Genomic DNA, 25,842 nt, shown 5'->3' on the forward strand with positions numbered 1-25,842 from the left:
GAAGTCTGAATCAGAGTATCCAATCAAGCTGAAGTCGTCCACCTGTGTATACTTGATTCCAAGGTCTTGAGTTCCCTTCAAGTACCTTAGAACTCTTTTTGCAGCAGACCAATGTCCCTCACAAGGCTTTTGCATAAACCTGGAGAGGATTCCAACAACAAATGAAATTTCTGGTCTGGTAGTAGTGAGATAGATGAGACTTCCTACAAGCTGTCTATACTTTGTTGCATCCTCAAATTCCTTTCCTTCAATAGATGTGAGCTTTAAGTTTTGTTCCATTGGAGTAGAAAGAGGATTGCACTCTATCATGCCAAATCTGTTTAAAAAATCTCCAATGTATTTCTTTTGAGAAAGAAATATGGATTTTGGATGTTGGGTTACTTCAATGCCAAGATAGTAATGAACATAGCCCAAATCAGTCATTTCAAAACTTTTCCCCAATTCCTTCTTTATGGATGCAATGTAGCTTTCATTGTTCCCTCTCATTAAAAGATCATCTACATATACCACAAGATATACAACTGTTTTGCCAACTTTCTTGACAAATAAAGTTGCATCATCAAGATCAAAATGATTGAAGTTGAGTTTCAGAAGATGCTCAGTTAGTTTTTCATACCAGGCTCGCGGTGCTTGTTTGAGGCCATACAAGGACTTCACAAGTTTGCATACTTTTTGTTCATGTCCTTTCATAGCAAATCCTTCAGGCTGGGACATAAAAACATTCTCTTTTAGATCTCCATTCAAGAAGGCAGTTTTTACATCCATTTGATGGACTTTCCAACCGTTCTGAGCTGCTAGTGCAAAGAGTGTCCGGATGGTGGCCCATTTTGCTGTGGGGTCAAAAGTTTCCTCATAATCGACCCCTTCCTTCTGTGCAAAACCTTTTGCCACAAGCCTAGCTTTGTGCTTGTCAAGTGAGCCATCAGCTTTGTACTTGTTCTTGTAGACCCACTTGCAGCCAATTGGTTTGGTTCCAAATGGAGGATCAACCAGCTTCCAAGTGCCGTTCTTTATGAGGGCATCATACTCCTTTTGCATCGCTTCTTTCCATTTATCATGAGAAGCAACTTCTTTGAAGGAAGTTGGTTCAAAATCTGTAGACAAGTTCAATTCACAATCATAAGAAACATCCATATCAACAGGTGAATTAGAGTTATCTACATCACCTCCATTTTGTCGGTTTGAATTTCTGGTTTCTGTTTTTCCAATTTCATCAGGATGAACACTTTCAAGTGTCTTTGTCAGCCACTTTGGGGGACCTTTCTGAGATGGTCCAGGCTGCTCTGTTGATTGAGTTGGGACTGAATCAAGATTGAGTCTCCCAATTCTATCAATTACATCACTTAAAGCACCATCCGTTGTTGGAGTTTCATGCAGGGAAGATTATTCTTCAGAAGAAGATTCCACATGTTGATCTAGTATAGGAATCCCCCCTTCAAGATGTGGAATCTGATTATCAAATTCTTGAAATGATTTCGTTTTTGCGAATCTATCCAAGTGATCAAGTTGCCGCTCAACAACATTGTCAGATTTGGATGATTCAAGAAAAATTACATCTCTAGATACAACAAACTTTTTATTTACTTCATCATAGAGGCGATATGCTTTGGAGGTGTTTGAATACCCCAGGAAGATACACTTACGACTTCTAGCACCAAGTTTGTTTCTATGTACCTTTGGTATCAAAGCATAACAGGTGGAACCAAAGATCCTGAGATGTTTTACCGAAGGAACATGTCCATCCACAATTCATAAGGAGTCTTGTTTCTTATAGCATTAGATGGACATCTATTCTTTATATATGCAGCACATAGAACAGCATTAGCCCAAAACATTATCTTTACATTTTTGAAGAAAAGCATGGATCGTACCATATTCAAGATTGTTCTATTCATTCTTTTAGCTACACCATTCTGTTGGGGATTATAAGGCACATTTGTTTGATGTTTGATCCCATGTTGGCGAAGATAGTTTTCAAATTCATTTGATGTATATTCTTTTCCATTATCAGTGTGAATAGACCCAATATGAGATTGTGCATCATTTTCAATCCATTTATGAAAATTCTTGAATGTTTGAAAAGCATCAGATTTGTTCTTCAATAAATAAACCCAACACATTCTGGTGTAATCATCAATAAATGTCATGATATATTTATTTCCATTTGCAGAAGGAACATGCATTGGACCACATAAATCTGAATGAATGAGTTCAAGCTTCCTATGTGCTCTTGAATGTGAATCATGAAAAGACTGTTTGCTATGCTTTCCTAGAATGCAAGCATCACATTGCTTATGTTTCCTAGGAATTGTAGGCAAACCAGCAACACCATTTTTCTTCAATAAGCGGAGACTGTCATAGTTTAAATGTCCAAATCTAGCATGCCATACTAAACTTGATGGAAGTGTACCTTCTTCATGATGAGAAATATATGAAAAATGTTGTGCATGAGCAGAGGTTCCTTGCAGTTTGAGAAGCCTTTCTTCTTCTATTCCCCTCATGACAAGTGAGTGGTCAGAAGCTTTTCTTACCTCAAGTTTGCCATCAAACATATGAATGGAGTGACCTAACAAGTTTCTCTTGAGTTGTGGGAGATATAGAACATGATCCAGAAGAAATTCTGGAAGACCAGGCAGTTTAAGCTTGATTGTGCCAAGCCCTGATGGCTTGATTTTTGACTGATCTGCAAAGTATACTGCTCCATCAACATTGTCAGTGAAATCTTCAAAAAAATATTTTCTATGAGTCATGTGACAAGTTGCTCCTGAATCAAGCAACCAATCATTTTTCCAGGAAGCAAGTGAAGCATTAAACAAATCTTCATTTACTCCAATGTTACATTGTGCCTCAATATAGTGAGCGGATTCAGGTGCTTTACCTTTGTCTGTATCATCAATTTTACCTTTCTGCTGGTTTCTTTTCTGCTCAATTTTGTCCCACGGTAGCTTGCATGTAGAAGCATCATGTGATCCATTTCTTTTGCAGCGAATGCAGTGTAAGTCTGCCTTTTCTCCTTGAGAATGTCTACCCCCCCTGCCTCTGAAGTATCTTCCTCTTCCTCTTCGTCCACCTCTTCCTCTTGTAGAATCTTGAGCAGGATGCTTTTTTTTATGAGCAAGGCACACAGTCTCTTCAGAAGATTCAGGGGCTGTCTTCTTTCCAAAGGCTTTCTCTCTTTCAGCAAACTTTTTCACAAGAGAGTCAAAGGTTATATCTTTAAGATTTCCATTTGCTTGTAAAGATTCAAGATAATTGGAGTAAGTAGGATAGAGTGCCTTGAGAAAAGCAATAAGAGGGATATCTAGCTCAACCTTAGTGGATTTGATATCATGCATTATAGATTTTACTTCAGATGCAAGAGCAAGAGGATCATTATTTTTCAGTTCAAGAGTGAAGAGTTTAATCATGAGCTGAACAACTTCAAGTGCAGAATGTGAGTCATAGAGTTCTTTCAGCTTTTGTAAAGCTTCAAAGGTAGTTGAATATGATGAAATATGGCGACTTACTTCTTCATTTACAGATGCTGCGATTAATGCACAGGCTTTGCTGTTTTTGTTTTCCCAAATGACGAGCTCTTTGTCTGATGTAGGCTGTACTGGGTCATTGTCTCCTTCTCCGACACACACTCCTTTCCACAACTCATTGAAGATGAGGGTGTGTTTTATCATCCGGGACCATTCAGGATAGTTCTCCTTGCCAGTGAGAACTATTCCTACCATAGAGATGATTGAATGCATTCTGTAAAAAAATACTTCTGCTGATAAAAAAAACTTCTGCCAATATACAGTAAAATTGTACTCAAAATGGCATTGTCAAAAGATTTCAAATCCACCATGTGACCCATATAAATCCATCATTATATAAATCCACCTCATATAAATCAATTTCATAGGCCACCATATAAATCTCATATAAACCTCATATGAATCCACCATATGAATCTCATATAAACTTCATATAAGTTTTATATAAATCCATATAAATCCACTATTATATATGCATATGGCATACGTCTCCTTTTAAAAACTCAATTACCATGTGACAACCACAAAAAAAGGATCATACGACTTATATTCAACTCGTACGATGAAGATGAATAAATAACTAGCTCTCACCGTAAATTCCGAATCTGTGAAATGCTCAGAAATGTGATCAATTAATAGATGATTGCATCGATTCTTCAATGTCCACGGATTACTGCTTAGTTTACCTTTCACGTGATTACAAATTCAATCTTGGAATTTGCATGAATCATGTTCATAGGGTGCAACCAAATCCATGTTACCTATACTTAATAAATATATAAACATCAGCGTTTATACAAAGCATCGTTTAACACAGTGTTTCTAGAGCCAATTGTATACAGCGTTCAAAACAGCATGGCAGCGTTGTGAGAGGTAAAACATGGGCAGCGTAACTGTATGTATGGGCAGAAAATACCAAGATCCATAGGTAGAATGGGCGGTGTATTTAACGCATATGCCAAAAAAAAAGGACAGCGTATAGCCAAAACACATTCAACATATATACTAGTGTTCTTCAGAACGGAGCAACATTTCAGAGTGCATTCAAATCAGGAGAAACGTATTCAATATAGGGTTACCATTCAACTCAGGAGCAGCATTCAAATCAGGAGCAGCGTTCATACATTCCTTTGGCATGTAGATAGACTCATTCTAATGCGTGCTCGCTTCTGCCTGCCTCCAACGCCTACGATTGTCAAATCCTCTAACGCCTCTGAAAACGTCCGGAATGTATTTCAGAGGATGAGTAGTGCAGCTTACAGTGGATATGAAAAAAATGGTCAGAGAAGAGGGCGCAGGCAATGTCAGGCAGCAGTGTTCAGGTGACAGTGTGGAGCAGGCTACCATATTTATGAATAGGCAACATTTTTGAATGGAAAGCAGAGGAGCGGAGGAGCAGAATAGGGAGTTACAACAGCTAAAAAAAGGGTTGGCTCTGATACCATGTCAGGCCAGGAGTAACTCCAGTTTGGCAGAAAACTAATACGATTTATTTCATTAGGTAGCTACTGTTATATACAAAGAATGTGACTGCTCAGTTCATCTTCTGATGACTGTTCACATTCCAAATTCACCCAATCGCAAAGGATTAGGTGTCAACAGTTTCTGATAAGTTATTAGCAAGAGATATTACCTACCAGACTCTGGGAAGGGGCCTGACTAAAGTTCTCAAAGACGACAAGAAGTCATTATGGCCCACTTTCCCTGTCAAATGCGGTTCTTTGGCTTTAGCAGATTTTGTTCATGCCACTAAGGAATCAACACATATGGAAGCCCTCAGGCTTCATATGTTGCCTAAGAGGCAATTTGATCCAAACAAAGTGGCATATAATGTCAGTAATGGAGTAAAAATCAAGCCATACAACCATGAAGATAATTATTTTGAGGATTTGTTACAGTCAACCATATCCTTTGAACAAGCGTTCGAATGGGAAAAGGCGAATCTGAAACCTGAAGATTTTTAAAGATTTCAAGAATTCAAAGATGAGAGGCTCCAGGTGATCCCGATGCATCTATTAAAGCCTGAGGATAAGTCTACACCAAGTGTCACTGTTGATAGTGGAGGTCCTATCTCTCAACTAGACTCTCAGGTAAACACTGAGAAGACACCAGACACAGGGAAACCCCAAGACGCAGAAAACACAACTGGGTGTAGCATGAAGTCAGCTGAGAAAAAAGTGATAAGCACCCTAACTACAGAGATCAGTTCAGAGGCCAAAGGCAGTAGTTTGGAGTAGGAGTGGGATCAGTTTAATCATAAATTGCAAGGTACTCCCAAAGTCACAAATACCCAAGAAACAGAGGAATGTAAAACTCCTCTGCATGTTCATAAGGATACAGAGCCCAAGTCTATCGGCGAACAGTCCACGCCTATGGAGGAACAAGCGACAACGTCCCAACATACTGAAATTATCCCTGCTCTGCCCACATCAGAAATTGTTCTGAAAGTAACTGAAATACCTCCACTTGATGTGTTCTATAGCCCTCTCCACAAGGCTGTAGTTAGAAGGCATAGAAAAAGGAGAAGGGTAGATACACCCGAATTCCCACTTGGAAATGAGCCAATGGATGTTGTTTGGAAGGACATTCCTTTCAATCCAGCTGAAAATTTGACTAGATTATCATAGTTCACAGGAGCATATGCATCAGCCACTATGGACAAGGCTACTGAGGTCTCTACTTTACTAAGGGAGAAAGAGGAGAGGATTGTGCAGCTCGAACAAGAGCTTAAGACAGAGAAAGAAAGCGCAAACAAGCAGGTGGCTGAGCAGCTTGCACAATTGCAGCAAGACATGGAGGTCCTAAAAATAAGCCATGAAGCTGATATATCGGCCAAAAACATGCAACTCCAAGAAATGCAGCAATCCATGGAAAGATACAAGGATGTTCCCACTACTGAGGAGTTTATTAAAGAGGCCCTAGAATTAAATTCCCTTTTGGTGAAACAACAAGAGTATTTCTGCCAAAAGATGTCACACATTACTCCCTATCTGACTACTAGCGACCAACTGATAGATAAGGCAATCGACCAGAGAACGGAGTTTAATGATTTAAACACTAGAATCTCTGAGTTCATCGAATGGTAGGAAACAAAAGATGGAAGGAAAGCCAATCTACCTGAGATTGAGGAAACTCATAAAGGCATTATCTTCACAGGTTGGGATGCGAGAATCAAATAGGCCGAGCTAGCAGTCGCAAGGGTAGCCAAGGTATCAAAGAATATCATTAAGGCAGTGAATCACATTGTTGGAAATAATACTGAGAGGGGGGGTGAATCAGTATTATCTAATTCTTTTAATAAATCTTCCTTATTTGTTCTTTGAATTATTTTTGCATGTCAGTACCATAAAATAATGAACATGAACAAAGAAAACAGATAGTCACACCAAAGAACACAAGATGTAAGGTGGAAACCCAATGTGGGTGAAAACCACCTGCTACAATATGTCTCTATCTTCTTTCAAATTAGAAACTCCTTTTACAATGATTTTGTATTGGTGCAGTCCTTTACCAGTACGCAGGCTGCAACCTGCAGAGAGCTACAACTCTCTCTCTCGTTTTCCAGTCTCTCCTGGAAGGGAGCTACAACCCCCTACTTCTTTTCTTACAAGGACCACTTTTCATAAATTTTCAAACTGGATCCATAAGCATCAAATGAGTATAAGAGAATCACCCAGTCAACTGTAGTAACCAGATCAACAACAATAGGATCAAACCCAGAATACAGCAATGATAAACAAAGATTTTAAGAGAAGTAAGCAGCTTCACCCATGTACTGCCTGCTTACAGTAAGCACCCTGCTCAACTGCTTACGTACGCACCCTGCTCAACTGCTCGCCTGCTTACGTACGCACCCTGCTCAACTGCTCGCCTGCTTACATACGCACTGTATCCATTGAACTGCCTGCGGACCTCCGCACCTGCAACCCTTCTGTGCCTGCGTACTGGCGCACCTGAAACGCTTCGTTCCTGCGTATGTATGCACTTTTCTTTCACTGTACCTGCGTACCTTCGGGCATAGATGATTTCAAGACTTCAGAAATAACCCAGACAGTCAGATCTACAGATCTGAACATGCGCCGAAGAGATCTCAATCCATCAGTAGATTCGCCTTATTTAGATCTAGACATACTCCCAAGAGATCATAATATTTCAGATCTAGCCCTCATAAGATATTCAACCCAAAACATGCTCAAGCCAAATGATCTCCTTTGCTTTATATAGGAAAGCTCTTCCTCAAATCATGGATCAATACCACGGGCCGACACCATAATATCACAATACCGTCGGCTAAATACCAAGGGTTAAACATAAGAAACCCCACGTGTGTTTTTCTCTGCCTTGAAGTAAGTGAACTGGGGGTACGCACCTCCTGAACAGGATAACTGCGAGTATGTACGCACTTTATGTAACATCGGCCTGCGTGTACACACCTTATGTAAGGTGTACCTGCGTACCCCTTATTTTCTTCAATATTTGATAGCTGATCATCAATCTCTGCTGCTGACTTGAAGTACTGTGATCTATCACCTGAATGGGTTGCCATCAAGGACAACACTTTAGCTATAATGCCAACAATCTCCCCCTTTGGACTTGATGGCAACCTCACAAACTTCAGCTTCATTCTCCCCCTTTGACATCAAGGGCAAAGGGTTATGCTCCCCCTGAATATGAACCAGATCTGTAGCGACGAACCATAATCCACCATGAAAGAGATAGAGAAATATTGCAGCTACTTCCAAGATCTCCTTCTGCACATTCTCCATAGTGCCAACAATGCATTATATGCTCCCCCTGAACCTGTACCATCAATCAGAAGAGGTTCAGCAATAAGATGATGCATCAACAACCCCCATCTTTTGCCTGAGGTATTCAAAAGTGTCCCTGGGCAATGGTTTGGTGAGTATATCAGCAACTTGTTCCTTAGAAGGAACATACTCCAACTTGACCTTCTGTTCAAGCACTTGTTCCTGGAGAAAATGGTACTTGATTGGTATGTGCTTGGTTTTTGAATGCATAACAGGATTCTTTGAGATGCTGATTGCACTCGTGTTATCACATAAGATGGGGATAGGTGGTGTACAAGTGATTTGAAAATCCTGCAAGGTTTGCATCATCCAAAGGAGTTGGGTGCAACAAGATGCAGCAACAACATATTCCGCTTCAGCTGTAGACAAGGCAATCGAACTCTGTTTCTTGCTGAACCAAGATACCAGTCTGGAACCCATAAAGAACGCACCACCACTTGTGCTTTTCCTGTCATCCACGCTTCCAGCCCAATCTGCATCTGTATAAGCATAAAGTGTAAGATCTGTATCTCTAGGATACCATAAGCCATAATTTTGAGTCCCTTGAAGATATTTGAAAATTCTCTTCACTGCCTGAAGATGAGTCTCCTTTGGATTTGCCTGAAATCTTCCAACTATTCCAACTGCATGCATGATGTCCCGTCGAGTACCTGTCAAATAAAGTAAACTTCCAATCATAGATCTGTAGGTTGGTTGATGTACTGCTGCAGATTCATCATTTGCACTGAGGCTACATCCTGTGACCATGGGTGTACATACTGGTTTTGCATCTTCCATGCCATATTTCTTCAAAATCTGTTTGAGATACTTGGTTTGAGATAAAAAGATTCCTCCTTCTTTTTGTTGGATTTGCAAACCAAGGAAATATGTCAGTTCTCCTAGCAAGGACATTTCAAATTCTTTCTGCATGACCAAGGCAAAGCTTTGACTCATAGCTTCTTCATTGCTGCCAAAAATAATGTCATCTACATACACAACAAGTATTAGCAATTTGTCATTTTCAATTTTTATATAAAGATTGCTATCTGCTAATCCTTTTGAAAAACCTTGTTGATGAAGATATTTGTCCAAGCGGTAGTACCAAGCCCTTGGAGCTTGTTTGAGACCATAGAGGGCCTTTTTCAATCTGCATACAAGGTTTGGATCATTTCCAAGAATGAACCCATCTGGCTGTTCAATGTATACTTCTTCTTCCAAGTCTCCATTCAGAAAGGCTGATTTCACGTCCATTTGAAATACTTTGAAGTTTTGAAAACTTGAGAGAGCAAGGAACATTCGGATGGCCTCAAGTCTTGCAACAGGAGCAAAGGTTTCTTCAAAGTCTATTCCTTCTTGCTGCGCATACCCTTTACAAACAAGTCTGGCTTTGTTTCTAATTACTTCTCCATTTTCATTCAATTTATTTTTGAAGACCCATTTTGTTCCGATAACATTCTTATCCTTTGGTCTAGGAACCAGCTCCCAAGTGTTGTTCTTTTCGATCTGCTCAAGTTCTTCATCCATTGCTTTCACCCAACATTCATCTTTGCATGCCTCTTTCACATTTTGTGGTTCAGTAGAGGAGAGTAATGCCAAATAGCTTGAAGCTTCTGCAACTGTTCTTCTTGTTTGTACACCTGCTTCTTTCTGACCCATAATCTGAGATTCTGGATGATTCTTCTGAACATATCTGGATGGAGTCTTTTCTTCTATTCTTGTTTGCTCCTCTGGTTCTTCTTGAGGTTCTTCTTGAGGTTCTTCTTCTTCATCATTCTGTCGTTCGGGGTAGCCTTCATCTTCTTCGATGTCTTCATGATGTACTTGCCTAGGAATGTATCCCTTCTCATCAACCACTACATCAATGCTGTCAACAATTCTGCCAAGTCTTTTATTGTAGCATTTGTATGCTTTGCTATGTGGAGAGTAACCAAGAAGAATGCCTTCATCTGCTCTAGGTTCAAGTTTGCCAAGCTGCTCATCAGTATTCTTGATATAGCATTTGCTCCCAAAGATTTTGAAGTGCTTTACCGAAGGAGTCCTACCACTCCAGAGCTCATGAGGAGTTTGAGTGCTGTTCACCCGGACATTTGTTTTGTTGAGAATAACAACCGCAACATGTGCAGCTTCACCCCAGAAAGTTGCGGGAGTTCCTGACTCATCAAGCATAGCACGAGCCATTTGTTGGACTGTTCTGTTCATTCTTTCCACAACTCCATTTTGCTGAGGAGTTCTTGCTGTAGAGAATTCTCTTCTTATCCCATGTTCTTCACAGAAATCGAAAAATTCATTTGAAGTAAATTCCCCACCTCTGTCGGATCTGAGGCACTTAATTTTGTGACCTGATTCATTTTCAACCAAGGCTTTGAAGGATTTGAATTTTTCGAATGCTTCATCTTTGTGCTTCATAAGTCCTAACCAGACAAACCTGGAGAAATCGTCAATGAATAATATCAAGTATTCTTCTCCTCGAGGTGTTCTTTTTCTGAAGGGACCGCATGTATCTGTATGTACTAGCTCAAGAGGCATGCTAGCTGATCCTTCTTTCTTTGGAAAGTTAGTTCTGGTTTGTTTTCCAAACTGACATGATTTGCATATGGTGTTGTCAGGAATTTTGATAACTGGAAGATCGCGAACTGCCTGATATTTGCATGCTTTCCTTATTTGTGAAAAGCTTAGATGTCCCAACCTCTGATGCCATAACCAGTGCTCATCATCCTTGCTCAGATAGCATTGTTGTTGTCCTTCTTCAAATATGTACAGATTATTTGGAGTTCTTTTGCCTTTGATCACTGTTTTACCTGTATCAAGATCACGAACAAGACATCCATTTGATCTGAATATAACCTCGGTTCTTTGATCACACATCTGGCTAACACTTAGAAGATTATGCTTCAATCCATCAACATACAAAACATTTCCAGCCTTGACCTTTTCTTTTAACTGAGCAATGCCTTTTCCTTTTATAGTTGCAGGGGTATCATTTCCAAAAGAGACTTTCTTTCCTTTTTCTAGATCAGAATATGACTCAAGTTTTTCTTTATCACCTGTCATATGCTTCGAACATCCACTGTCAATGTACCATAGATTTTCCTGTCCTTCTGCATAAAATGCTATCCCACATCTTTCTGTTTGTGGTTCCTTTATTCTCCATGTTTTGGTGCTTGAGGCTTGTTCCTTTTTCTGCTGAAACCTGCTCCTGCATTCAGAGTCTTCATGACCAAAGTTATTGCAAATATAACATTCACTTCATTTTCAAGAACCGAAAAGTTGTTATAGGTCCTTTTTGTAATCTCGGTCATACTTCTTTGTTTTTGAGCTTCCCTAGTCATGATCTTTTTATATGCAACACATTGAGCTGCTTCGTGACCAAAGTTATGGCAAGAAAAGCATTGTCCATTGAAGAAACTTCTGCGGTTATCGAATCTACCAGGCAATTGATTGTAATTTCTATTGTCATCTATTCTTGAACCAAATTGAGAAGATTTTACCTGTGGCTGGTTGTAGCTTTTGTTCACCCTTAAGATGGATTGCCCCTGATAGTTTCTGTTTGCAATTCGTCCCTGCTTTACCTGATGGTATTCATTGTGCTTTTGCTCATTTCTTCTTGCTGCATCAAGATAACTTTTTGAAGTGGATGCTTGAGAAGTTTCTCCATTATAGCCCAGACCTGTCTTGTTTAGTGGAGACCGCTGCACATTGATGATCTCATCCAAAGTTTCAGATCCTTTGACAAACTTAAGATTAATAGCTTTTGTTTTCTCAATCTCTTTTCTAAGACCAACAATTTCACCTTCTAGTTTTTCAAGATGTTTTTCCTTTTCATCAATTTGAAATTGTAGAGTATCAATGATCATATTCTTTTCTTCTATACATCTCTTGAGTCTAGTAATTTCATCATAAAGGTTATCCACATCTATGGCATCCATATAATCATCATCTTCAAATGCCATTAACAACTTATATTCATTACCTCGTTCATCTTCATCACTGTTCGATAGACCATCACTATCTTCATGAGTGTAGTAGCTTTTCTTATTTGCACTCTGTTTCTTGTTCCATCTAGCAGGTTCCTTTCCTTTATCCTTATAAGGACATTTTGCAGCATAATGACCTACTCTTCCACAAGCAAAGCATTTAAAAGGTAACTTACCTCTAAACCTTCCAGAACCCCTTTCAAGATTTCTGACAAAATTTGATTCTTCTTCCTCTTCTTCTGGGACGTGGCTTGCTTCATAATAATCTTCTTTGCCTGATGCCTTGAAAGCAGCTTCTCTTCTGTCTGATGGACCTCCCTTTCTCATTTCATAAGCAGTTAGAATTCCATGTAGCTGAGACATAGTAAGAATTCGTAGATTTTCCTTTTCTTCTATTGCAGATACTTTAGATTCAAACTTGGGGGACAATGATCTTAGAACCTTTTCAACCACTATAGCCTCTTTTATTTCTTCACCCAAATTTTTCATACAATTAACAATCTCATCTACCTGAAGAAAATAGTTAGCCACACTTTCATCATTATACATCTTGAGAGTCTCATACTGAATCCTGAGAGTTTGAAGTTTAGCACGCTTTACCTGTTCATCTCCTTCATAGCTCGTGACAATTTTGTCCCATATCTCTTTTGCGGATTTGTAGTGCATTACCTTCATGAATTCCATTTGGGATATACATCCTAATAGGGTATTGACTGCTTTCGCATTTGTTTCATACTTCTTTTTCTCAGCTGCATCTGTAGGAGTAGCTGAAGGAAAAGCGTAGCCTGTTTCTACGATGTCCCAAACTTCTGTACCAAGAGATTGAAGATAGGCAGTAACTCTTACCTTCCAATAATTGAAGTTTGTCCCATCAAAAACCGGTGGCCTGATTGATGCTTCTCTCTCGTAGTTGCTCATGATGAACGATCTACCTTCAAGTGATCAAGCTTCTCTGAAGGACCTGCTCTGATACCAATTGTTGGAAATACTACTGAGAGGGGGGGTGAATCAGTATTATCTAATTCTTTTAATAAATCTTCCTTATTTGTTCTTTGAATTATTTTTGCATGTCAGTACCATAAAATAATGAACATGAACAAAGAAAACAGATAGTCACACCAAAGAACACAAGATGTAAGGTGGAAACCCAATGTGGGTGAAAACCACCTGCTGCAATATGTCTCTATCTTCTTTCAAATTAGAAACTCCTTTTACAATGATTTTGTACTGGTGCAGTCCTTTACTAGTACGCAGGCTGCAACCTACAGAGAGCTACAACTCTCTCTCTCGTTTTCCAGTCTCTCCTGGAAGGGAGCTACAACCCCCTACTTCTTTTCTTACAAGGACCACTTTTCATAAATTTTCAAACTGGATCCATAAGCATCAAATGAGTATAAGAGAATCACCCAGTCAACTGTAGTAACCAGATCAACAACAATAGGACCAAACCCAGAACACAACAATGATAAACAAAGATTTTAAGAGAAGTAAGCAGCTTCACCCATGTACTGCCTGCTTACAGTAAGCACCCTGCTCAACTGCTCGCCTGCTTACGTATGCACCCTGCTCAATTGCTCGCCTGCTTACGTATGCACCCTGCTCAACTGCTCGCCTGCTTACATACGCACTGTATCCATTGAACTGCCTGCGGACCTCCGCACCTGCAACCCTTCTGTGCCTGCGTACCGACGCACCTAAAACGCTTCGTTCCTGCGTATGTACGCACTTTTCTTTCACTGTACCTGCGTACCTTCGGGCATAGATGATTTCAAGACTTCAGAAATAACCCAGACAGTCAGATCTATAGATCTGAACATGCGCCGAAGAGATCTCAATCCATCAGTAGATTCGCCTTATTTAGATCTAGACATACTCCCAAGAGATCATAATATTTCAGATCTAGCCCTCATAAGATATTCAACCCAAAACATGCTCAAGCCAAATGATCTCCTTTGCTTTATATAGGAAAGCTCTTCTTCAAACATGGATCAATACCTCGGGCCGACACCATAATATCACAATACCGTCGGCTAAATACCAAGGGTTAAACATAAGAAACCCCACGTGCGTTTTTCTCTGCCTTGAAGAAAGTGAACTGGGGGTACGCACCTCCTGAACGGGATAACTGCGGGTATGTACGCACTTTATGTAACACCGGCCTGCGTGTACGCACCTTATGTAAGGTGTACCTGCGTACCCCTTATTTTCTTCAATATTTGATAGCTGATCATCAATCTCTGCTGCTGACTTGAAGTACTGTGATCTATCACCTGAATGGGTTGCCATCAAGGACAACACTTTAGCCATAATGCCAACACTGTTCACCACCAATCTCATTAAAGAAGGCAATACGAAAGAAATTCCCGATTTAAATGCTCTATATAAAGGTTGGCAAGAAAAGGTGGGGAGTCAAAGAGAGGCAATTACAAAACTGACCACGACCAAATGGGAGTCATATTAGTAGTATCTTGTTAAGCCACACAACTAGATTATGACTCTCAATTGTTCCCTTCATATGACTCAATGGATGCTGCCATTGCTCACCGATGCGATCTTCATAAGACAACTCAGGACACATTTCGGGGCACTTCCTCAAATTCAACCGAACACCGATGTTTGTGATTTAAAGGACAAGATGGCAGACATCAAGTCGTCCTCTTAGTTCTGTTTATTTAGCCTCTGTTTATTTTTGGAGTTAGTTACCTAGTTAGGAGGAAGGTTGTTTGAAACCTCCTCAAATTTTGTATAATCTATTTTTGCACATTAGTTAGAATAATATTTATACCCTTTTCATGCATTTAGAGAAGGGTCCATAATTTTATCAAAAACATTTGCAAAGAATGCACTATTGTAAGTTTGTGAATGCTTTGGTGAAATTATGGAACATGATCGTTTCTTTTAGATATCAGACTACTTTCCTTTGTTGATGCACTTTTGTATTCTTGGGAGACAATTTGATTTGAAGAAAGAAGTTGGTATATGTCATTTGTCAAATGAGCAGGACTTCACACATATGATACTATTATCTTGTATGCTTGATTCTGTTTACATTTAATAAGAGGCAGAACTTTACTTTCATGAATTATATGTGAGATTTATTGTTTTTGTTAAAGAGTTAATTGCACTTTTGTATGATGCCTAACTGAAATTGTGATTTTCATATATAACTCATAATATATGCGATATATTTCATAAATTCCTTTGAATAACTATTTATTCAAAGGAATTATCTTTTACGTTATCATCTCTTTTTAGTTGTGTTCAATCTTTATTATCACATATTAAACATATATCTTTGTAGATCACATACCACACAGGAATACCCAGGTTTATATTAGAATAAGTTAGTTAGAGAAATTGCATCATAGAATATATCACTTAGATTATCATTATTCTATTGCAAACACTTATGAACCACCCACTCTCATCTTAAAACCCACACTAGGAAACTGGTCCCATTATCCCCAGTCGGAGCCACCACTTTAAACAGAAAAGGGGATGTCTTAAGCTCCGGACTGGGTGGTTATCCCCCATGTTTCGACAACAGAATTCTGAGGCCACAATAATCTGTTAAAATGTTTTCTTTGTACTGATCTTAGATTTTGTAACATGATTTGAATGATAACTTCAACATATGGATTAAATCTAGCAGTAGTGAAATTGATAAGATTCTGTACTTAGAATAGGATTCAGTTTTATAAAATAGAGGATATATTTACAGTTTGTATTCATAGTTGATTTATAAATTCAAGTGAGTGTGATTCTTTTCAAGCAATGTTTTGATTTGTTCATGCAAAGAGTGTATTGTATTGATTCGAGTTTCTCACAAAACTGAGTGATAGATATGCAATAGAATTTGAATAGTTTCATAATTTTTTTAATTTTTTTTTCAAGTGTGAGATTGATTGTCTAGATTAAGAGTTTGATTGTTTTCTTTTTGAGTTTTATTGCTTAGACATAATTTTCATAAGAATGTGCTCATATTTCATAAGATTAATCTTAACAATGAATTCAATCATATGCATTTCAATTTCAATAATTAAAGGCTTCTAACACATCTAATGCACTTACACTTTGTCAGTTTACTAATCCTGGTCAATACTTCATGTAACAATTTAAGACAATTAAATTGACAAACAGGTGTTGTACTTCCTCACCACAACATCCAAACTCCTATACAACCATGCATACGAAGCCTCAATACTAGTGATGAGTGGAGAGAGTTCCTCATAGTTCCGGATCTGACTCCGAATGTGTGCTTTGTCCAACAACACATGTGGCTTCATCATCTTGTGCATGTGAAGCAGGGCTCCTTTGTACCTCATTGTCCATGTATGTACATGATCAACTGCGGTATGTATGTCTGCAAGTGTTCACACTATCTTGGTGCAACGCTGTTGATGACCATGTACGTGGAAAACTACCTTGTGCATGGTGATGAACCTGTCATACAATTTCCTCGTGACTGCCTCAAGAGCCGATACTTCAGTAAGTATGGCCATCTTCATCTCTACTCTGGCAGATCATGTTGATTGTTCCTCTCTCTGCCTGCCTGCTTGCAATTCCTTAGCCATGCGCTAGTTTTCTACTATCAAGAATTTAACAGTCAAGCTCATGGCTTCGGCATAAGCCTTTGTAGCATTGACCAATGCAGAGGGATGTCTTCGTACATCCGACATAATCACCCATTCTTCCAAGTGCGCAGGTGATGCATGCTCATCCGAGGTGCACACTCTACGTGCTTGTACAACTCTGTGTTGTGACTCATCAAAGGCTATGTTGTACACCTCTGTTCCCGGATGGTCCTCAAGGAGAATGGTATCCCCTTCTTCACTCAGGACTTGCTCTATTGTTGGAGTTGGTGAAGCCTGTGGAGTGACCTTGGTTTCTTTTGGCATGAGTTCGGTATCCTGATCCTATTCTGGCTGCTCCATCTCCATGTCCATCTGTTATACTATATGTTCATCCTACAAAGCAAGTTCCCGTTTCTGCGGCTGCTCACCCTATTCCTCATTTGCTATTGGTTTAGAGTCTTCAACCCATATCGGTGCATTTTGTGTTGTTTGCACGTCTTGCGCTTCCTCCCGTTCCTATTCCTGTTCTTGTTCATGCTCATGCTGCGCTTCATTCTCTTTTTTGCTCAACTCTTGTTCTTCCCTGAGATTTTGCTGGACTTCCTGCAACATCCTCTCTGCATCTTCTAGTGTTTTCTTATCTCTCTTTCTTTGCGCTATCCTCCTGTCACGTTGTCGCTCCAAAGCTACCTTTTCCACAAGTGGGTCTTCCTTAAACTTGTAGCTTTGCGTCATCTCCGTGCTTTCAGAAATCTTCCTCTTGCCTTTGTCTTGCAGAGGTTTGCTGCTTACTGCTGCTATTGTTTCTGCTCCTTGTGGTGTTGTTGCCTTGAGTGCTACTAGCGAGTCCACTGCAATGCTGACCAATTCTTTGAGCCTAGAGGAGTTATGACAATATCTCCTTGGTTCTTCCTCTAGACAATGACACGCCTCGTAGATCCAAGGATAGTAAACCCTTGCACAATGGTACCTGCATAAACAATGTGGGTTGTATAGGCTGAAACTCCTAGTGCCAAACTTAAACTCCTTGAACTCTACCACCTCGGCATCTGATTCTTTCAAACTCCCGATCACGTACAACCAGTAGAAAATCTTGTAGATTCATAAGCGAATGCAATTTGCTAAAGCAAGAGACAAGAATCTATTTCTACTCTTTACAACGGAAGCCCATAAACAATGAGCAAAAAATAATCAATAGAGGAAGAGAATCAAAGGCACATAACATAATAAATATCCGGGGAAAGTCATAACTCAAAACCCCACTATCTATTTTGTATTAATCCGGAAAATCAAGATGAAATTACAGTGCTTGTTCTCTCTAGAACAATCCCAACACTTAGCAAATTCAATCTCCAACTCATAAGCAAGCACTAGGCCAACACTTAGCCAATTCACAAGCTCTCCAAGTCCCTATTTCCTTGCGCCCTTGGTCAAAGAATTCAGACGAATACAATATGCTCTGCTCAAGCTTGAGCTTAACCTGCATAAGTATTTCCTATCCTCTGCTTGATGACTTCCTTTGGTCAATACTTAGCCAAATTTCCAAGCCTCTAAGTTTCTAATTCTTTTCACAATCCCTGAGAGAATTAGCCTGTGTTTAAAGGGAAATTCCTCATCCATAACTACGCAATCCATTCTAGGTTCAGTTCCCGATTTCATGCACTATCAGTGCAACTTAGAAAAATTTAGAACAAATAATACACTGTCCTTGCACTCTAGTCTCAACTGGGTGTTTCTCAGAATTGACATGCATGAGTTTCTAATGAGGGAATCTTCAGTTATCTAGAGTAGCACTAGTTGAGTGCACTAATGCATCAACTGACCGTTAAATCACTATTAGTTCCTCAAACGGTTTGGAACTAATTTAACTAGACTTAACTCAATAAACTGAGTTAACTAATTCCTACTCATGCTTAACTCATCATGGACCCCTATAATATAGGTAGAACATATACATGACTTCAGAAAGACTTCCAACTTGAAATTACTAAGTTAACTAAGTCAACTCATTCTAGTTAACTATTACAAGTTGCTATGAGAATAAAATTCACTTTTAATTCTCAATTTAATTCAAGGACAAATTAAACTGGAATTTATGGATTCTATTTTTATCATTTCTTGTTGCTATTTTCAATACTCCCTCTCAACAAGAAAGGAATTCAACTTGATCCTGATCTTGAACCTTTGGAATGTTCTGCATGCAACACTTCTCTCTAGTGTTATTTCTCCAGCAACTCCAAAAAAAATAAAAAATTAATCCAACCTGAATCAGAATGATGCCTCTGTCATCAAAGTCTCTGACTGTTATTGCCTTTGTTGACTGAAAACTCTACACTTATGTTGACTCTGCCTTTCTACACTGTTGTCAACCCTCTCTACGCTTCTTCAGTATTTGACTTCTCTAGCCTCTATCACTTTGATCTCTGACTGCATCAATCCCACTGATTCCTCCCGCTACTATGTACTTTGGGCTCCCATAGCAAGGTATGATCCATGAGATAAAACCACTCAATGGACCCTGCCCAATTTCAGCCCTCTTGGGACTATCACTTCAAATCGCCCCACCTCACACTTGGAGGTATGGCTGCATGTGATCCCTCTTCCCACTTAGCTCAAAATTCCACCCCTACTGGAGGTATCTACATGACTGGATGCCTCCACTCAGTCTCGTCTTCGCTTCTCCAATTGTGGCTGCTCCACAATTGTTTGAGATTGCTTCTGAGACTGCTTCCTGTGGGACTGCATGTTGAGAGGTAATTTACTCTCCCTCTCAACCACCAAGTCTCTAACCTTTGTCTTGCTCCTCAAGGCTTTGCAAGCATCCTGAACCTCAAGAGCATACAGGTTCTTGGCTAGCACACCAATCTGTTTCATTTGTCCCACCGTCACGAAATTTTATGGAAAAAGAGATGACTTTAAATCAGCGATACCTCCCTCATCCGAACTCCAATTCGGCCAATTTTTTTTGAATTTGGGTATTTTTTCGCAAAGAATCCAAATCTGCTATTTGTTTATGAAAATTTTGAACAAAAAAATTCATATATGCTTTGCAAACTCATGGTCCAAAACTCAAAACTTTGAAATCTCCTCTAGTATATTGTTCTCAGCTTCGATACCATGTAGAAAATTTCTACAAGTATAGCTCTGATACCATGTAGAAAATTTCTACAAATATAGCTTTGATACCATGTAGAAAATCTTGTAGATTCATAAGCTAATGCAATTTGCTAAAGAAAGAGACAAGAATCTACTTCTACTCTTTACAATGGAAGCCCATAAACATCGAGAAAATAATAATCAATAAAGGAAGAGAATCAAAAGCACATAACACAATAAATATCCGGGGAAAAACATAACTCAAAACCCCACTATATGTTTTGTATTAATGTGGCAAATCAAGATGAAATTACACTGCTTTTTCTCTCTAGAACAATCCCAAAACTTAGCAAATTCAATCTCCAACTCATAACCAAGCACCAGGCCAACACTTAGCCAATTCACTAGCTCTCCAAGTCCCTATTTCCTTGCGCCCTTGGTCAAAGAATTCAGATGAATACAATATGATATGTTCAACCTTGAGCTTAACCTGCACAAGTATTTCCTATCCTCTGCTTGATGACTTCCTTTGGCCAATATTTAGCCAAATTTACAAGCCTCTAAGCTTCTAATTCTTTTCACAATTCCTGAGAGAATCAACCTGTATTTAAAGGGAATTTCCTCATCCATAACTGCGCAATCCCTTCTAGGTTCAGTTCCTGATTGCATGCACTATCAATGCAACTCAGAAAAATCTAGAACAAATAGTACACTGTCCCTGCACTCTAGTCTCAACTGGGTCTTTCTCAGAATCGACATGCATGAGTTTCTGATGAGGGAATATTCAGTTAACTGGAGTAGCACTAGTTGAGTGCACTAATGCATCAACTGACTGTTAACTCATTATTAGTTCCTCAAACAATTTGGAACTAATTTTACTGGACTTAACTCAATAAACTGAGTTAACTAATTACCACTCATACTTAACTCATCCTGGATCCTTATAATATAGGGAGAACACATACATGACTTCAGGAAGACGACTTCAGGAAGACTTCGAACTCAAAATTCCTAAGTTAACTAAGTCAACTCACTCTATTTAACTATTACAAGTTGTTATGAGAATAAAATTCGGTTTTAATTCTCAGTTTAATTCAAGGACAAATTAAACAAGAATTTCTGGATTCTATTTTTATCATTTCTTGTTGTTATTTTCAACACAACCCAATTCACATAGGAAGTGTGGGCCATGGTGCCTTCTTCTTCCTGTGCAATCCAACTGACAACCTTGTCGAGATGTGGTATGCAACCTCCTGCATGACCAACTTGTCTATGGTAAACCTTGGCAACACATGTAGAGCTTTCTCCGTGTTGTACATCCTGATGAAGGTTCCCTCGGGTGAGGCGTACCAATCTGCAATGTTCAGCAACACCTCCATTATTGCCTGGGACATGTAGGGCAGATCTTGTTCAAATATCATCATGTATAGAGGGGTGATGAAATGGTCACATATTCTATCCATTACTCCTCGGTAGTTGCAATCAGAGAGCAACTTGCATTATATGTTTGCATCACTCTTTGAAGATGTCCATGCCCAACCCATGCCTAGAAGCTGTTGATGGTCACAAATTCATTGAGCAAGTAGGCAGACATGAAGAATTTTGCTTGTTGATCCTTGGGTGAACTTCGAGCATTGGATAGATGCACTTTCAACTGGAGGGCCAACATGTCAGACCAGTTGAATGGTTTTCCTTCACTTTCCAACTGATCCAACATAGCAACCCAACTCCGCGGGAATGTCTCTGTACTCCCTTGGCCATACAAGTGGCATGTGAAGATGACCAAGAAATGGTATGCCTTCTTGAGTTTCTTCGTCCTGTATATCTGGTTGGGTGCCGACCTGAATTTTGCTAGCTCCTTTACCCAACGCTTCAAGATGTCTCTTGTGTTCATGCTGTCATTAGGAGTGTAGAACGGTGCATCCATCCTGCTCACTGGGAATGGAAAATGATATATCTCCTGATAATCCTCCATCCTAAAGGAATAAAGCCTTGCTCCACTGACACTGATCAGTATCATTGTCTCAAGATCAGTGTGTGAGACAATCCAGTGGATCACATCTGCACATGGGAACACGGGAAACCTAAATGCAACCTTGTATAATCTTGACTTATGGATGTTCACATAGGCATTTCGTTCCTCCAGATTCTCCTCTTGATGTCCTTCTCGATCAACAAATGTGTGTCTATGTACACGGGCGAGCTCATTGACCCCTGTTCAACCACGTCCCCAGTACTTGTTTCAACTGTTTCTTTTGATCCAGCTCTCTTGGAGGCCATGCTACCTGTACTGCTGAGAAGCTGCTCAAAATCCTATGGTACATGGAGACAAAGAAGACACTCATGGCGAGACAATGTCAGCTAAAAACATCAAAAAACATCGAGAAACATTCGCACAACAAACTGGTGACTACTAGGAAAGATTGTGCAGCATTGACTTCAGGAAGCTGGAAGACTGTCAGCTCAAACTGCACATTGCGTAGTCCCAATTGCTAGTGAGATAGAATGCTGGATGGATCTATGCAATGCACAGTCTAGGGAGGCTGACTGCTGACTGAAACTGTGCAATGCTCATAACAGTCAGGCCGGGTTGCTGGCTGGAACTACACAGTTCCAATGGGCAGGACTGGGCACTGCTTCCTAGGATTTCGTAGAGCACCGTTGGGAGATAGTCTTGGCAGCCTCTGAGGAATTCCTAGAGGCAAGGCATAGTCTTGACTGCCAGGAATGCGTAGAGCTTGCTGGGAGACATAGGATCGGGGCCGAAACAACCCGAATCTACCCGAAGGTAACCTAAAAACATGAAGGAGTGAATGTGTGTGTGAAGCTGGTGTAGATCTAAGTGAAATAAACATGCATGTAATTCAAGCGAGTGCAAGAATCAGTTAAATGATAAAACCAAGAAGCTCATGAAGCGAGTCGCTGAAATGACGACTATGAGTGAAGAAACAATGTTATGCGTGCGACACTAAGGAAAGGTAATGAAAAACTTGAAACAACACTTAAGCTAAAATATATTGAAACACCAACAGTTGTTCAATAAAACCAAGGAAACAACACTCATACAAGCCGAAAACTAAAAAGCGACAGAAAAAGTGGCAAAATGCATGAAAAACAAAACTCACCCTGAAAAGTTACACCAAAGGTTCCTAGATGCCTCGAGAATGCTAGAGCTCCAAGATTGAATGTGAAGAATGAGCTCTGAGGCATCGTTTAAATAGATTTGGTGAAATTAGGGTTTATGACGTGCATGCCACAAATCTAGGAAAAAGCGACACTTGGTGGGAAGTTTCTAAAAATGGTTTTTCATGTAACTCATACTACTAAAAATAGATCCCTAAAATCTAGGGATGCTTTTTCGGGAAAAGCTACCCAGCATGCAAGGAAGGATTATGCAGTTCTGGAGGGAACTGAACAACCTACCGACACATGTGATGAACAGTCAGTGAGGGAAAACTTCTGCACTGTTTCTGCACTCAGAGGCCTTTCCTGACTGGCCAGCTCTGCGTAATTTTCCAGAGCAGTGATGCTGGGCTGCTCTGTGCATTTCCAGAGAGCAATGCAGCTGGAGATTTTTGCGCAATATCGGAGGACAATGCAACTGGCGAGTTCTATGCAATTTTGGAGGACAGTGCAGCTGGCCTGGGCTGCTCTACGCATTTTTGGAGAGTAATACAGCTATGCCAGTTCTGTGCATTTTTGGATGGCAGTGCAGCTGGCTGAAACTATGCATTTCTAGAGAGTAGTGCTGGCTGGCCTACTCTGCACAATTCCTAAGGGGAAGACAAGCTTTCCTCAAGGTTTGCACATTTTTTCCCGACAACTGATCGACTGGATGTGAACCAAGTGCTGGGTGTGCTTGTGGTTGACTGACAGAACAATTGAGTTGAATACAAGCTGTGAAATGACAGATGAACTCAAATAAACACAAGTCCCTGATCAATGTAGGATAACTGCAATGATTTCGAGGAGGGAGGCTCCAAAACGAAGCGAAAGCAAAATTTTGGAGGGTGGTTGTAGCCGCTACAACACCATCTTATCTACAAAGTAAAAACTAGAATAGATTGGAGCACCATCATGTTAGGGAAGTCATAACAATGAAGAACGTTTTTAAATATACAATCATTTCAATCTTTTTGATAAATGTTAAAATTTATGTTGTAACTAATTACCATGTTTATCAACAAACCAAGGAAGTTTATCACTGAGAAGGGCATACTTATAAGCCATGGTGGGAGAGACTAATTTTCTAAAAATCCCTAAATCCCACTTGAAAATTAAGTTAGCCAAAACAACAAAACCAAGAGAAATGTTTAAGAGTATGTTTCCTCCGAAGAAGTCACATGTTCAAATCTAAAAGGGGTTAGAGTATGTACGCCTATGTAGACTTCAATGGTTAAATCATTAAGCAAAGGGGAGTCCCTTGTCCCAAAAACAAGGGGTTCTCATACACCAGTTTGGTGTCTAGCTTGGTTGTGACCTTAAAATTAGATTATTATTATTATTATTTGGGTCAACATTTCCTAGAGGCATCGTATTTTCCAATGATTATATCATTGACCAAATTTTCATTTCACATAGTTTGATTTCTCCCAGGATTATGACATGTTCGTGAGTTGTTTCACTACATGTAGAGGTTTCTCATGGATTTCCTTTAGGAAACATTCAAGAGACCTTGTAAAATGGAAAAAAATAATTAACACACATTAAATGTGTGCCCCTTGGTGTAAAATATGGGATTTTCGCACTTGTACATGCCTTAACCTCTGCGACCAACGACCCTAACTTCATTATTTGGTTATAAATATGAATATGTGGTTGAGAAAAGGAGTAGGAGTCCATTAGCAAGGATATGCTGGAAAATTGCAAGAGGAGAAAAGCTTGGGTTCATATTGATATTCCCATGGTCAAAACTTCTCAAAGATTTTTCCTAGTCAAAATAAAGCTAAATAATATTGGTGGAACACAAGCAAGCATGTGGTCTAGGTATGAGGAATGTGGGCTCCAATGAGGAAGGTGCTGGCAACATTAATCAAGTATTGTATGGTGTTGTTCCTATTTATTTAATGATAACTATCACTCTTCTTCCCCCTCCCAATATCATATTGCAATGTCTTTCATTATTGTCAATTATGTTTGATTCAGGGATTGAACTAACCCCCTAATAGTGAGTAATTTCCATAAGTTCACATTGTTATTTGATGATTCAATCCAAATTTATGTTTATATGAATAAATATGTTTGAAGAATGTTGTTGTTTCCATCCTGTGCAAGTTCTAGAGAATGAGTTGGAATTGTGAGAAATGCCATAGACCGTGTCCAAGAAATGGAAAAGGATTAATAGTGTGATCATAGATTTTCCCTCTTTCTTTTTCTTCTAGGTAGTTACTTTTGTAACCAATTGATAAATTTGGATAGAAGAATGTTATTTTCACATCGCTATATTAGTAATTAGCCCTCAGTTACTAAATATTTTTCCCTCTATAAGAACTAGCAACTCTGTTGGAGATAAATCAATGACTTTTTTCTATTAGAGTAAATCTCCTCTATATTCCAATTTGTTGATATTTGGTATTGATTTTATTTGTGTTATTTCCCCTTATTTATTATTGTAGAACCAAAATTTCCAGTGTGTAGCTTGTTTGATTGATTTTTTCCCTACCCCTTTGGCTTTAGCATGAGTCTCTTCCAAGTTAGAGTTGTATGTTTGCATGTGTTCTTCACATATGTCATAGGCATATGCAAGTTCTTTTAACAGAACCTGTGGGCATGTCCTATAGATAGTAGAATCAACCGATGCTTTATATCTTCCTACCTACTCTTTATTCCTATTGCATGATTTGGTTTATGAAGTATCAATCGTGATATGACATTGTTTATGGATTTG

This window comes from Pinus tabuliformis, chromosome J (assembly GCF_031772625.1).
Source record: "Pinus tabuliformis cultivar Carrire ecotype Pingquan chromosome J, CPIR1, whole genome shotgun sequence".
NCBI lineage: Eukaryota > Viridiplantae > Streptophyta > Pinopsida > Pinales > Pinaceae > Pinus > Pinus tabuliformis.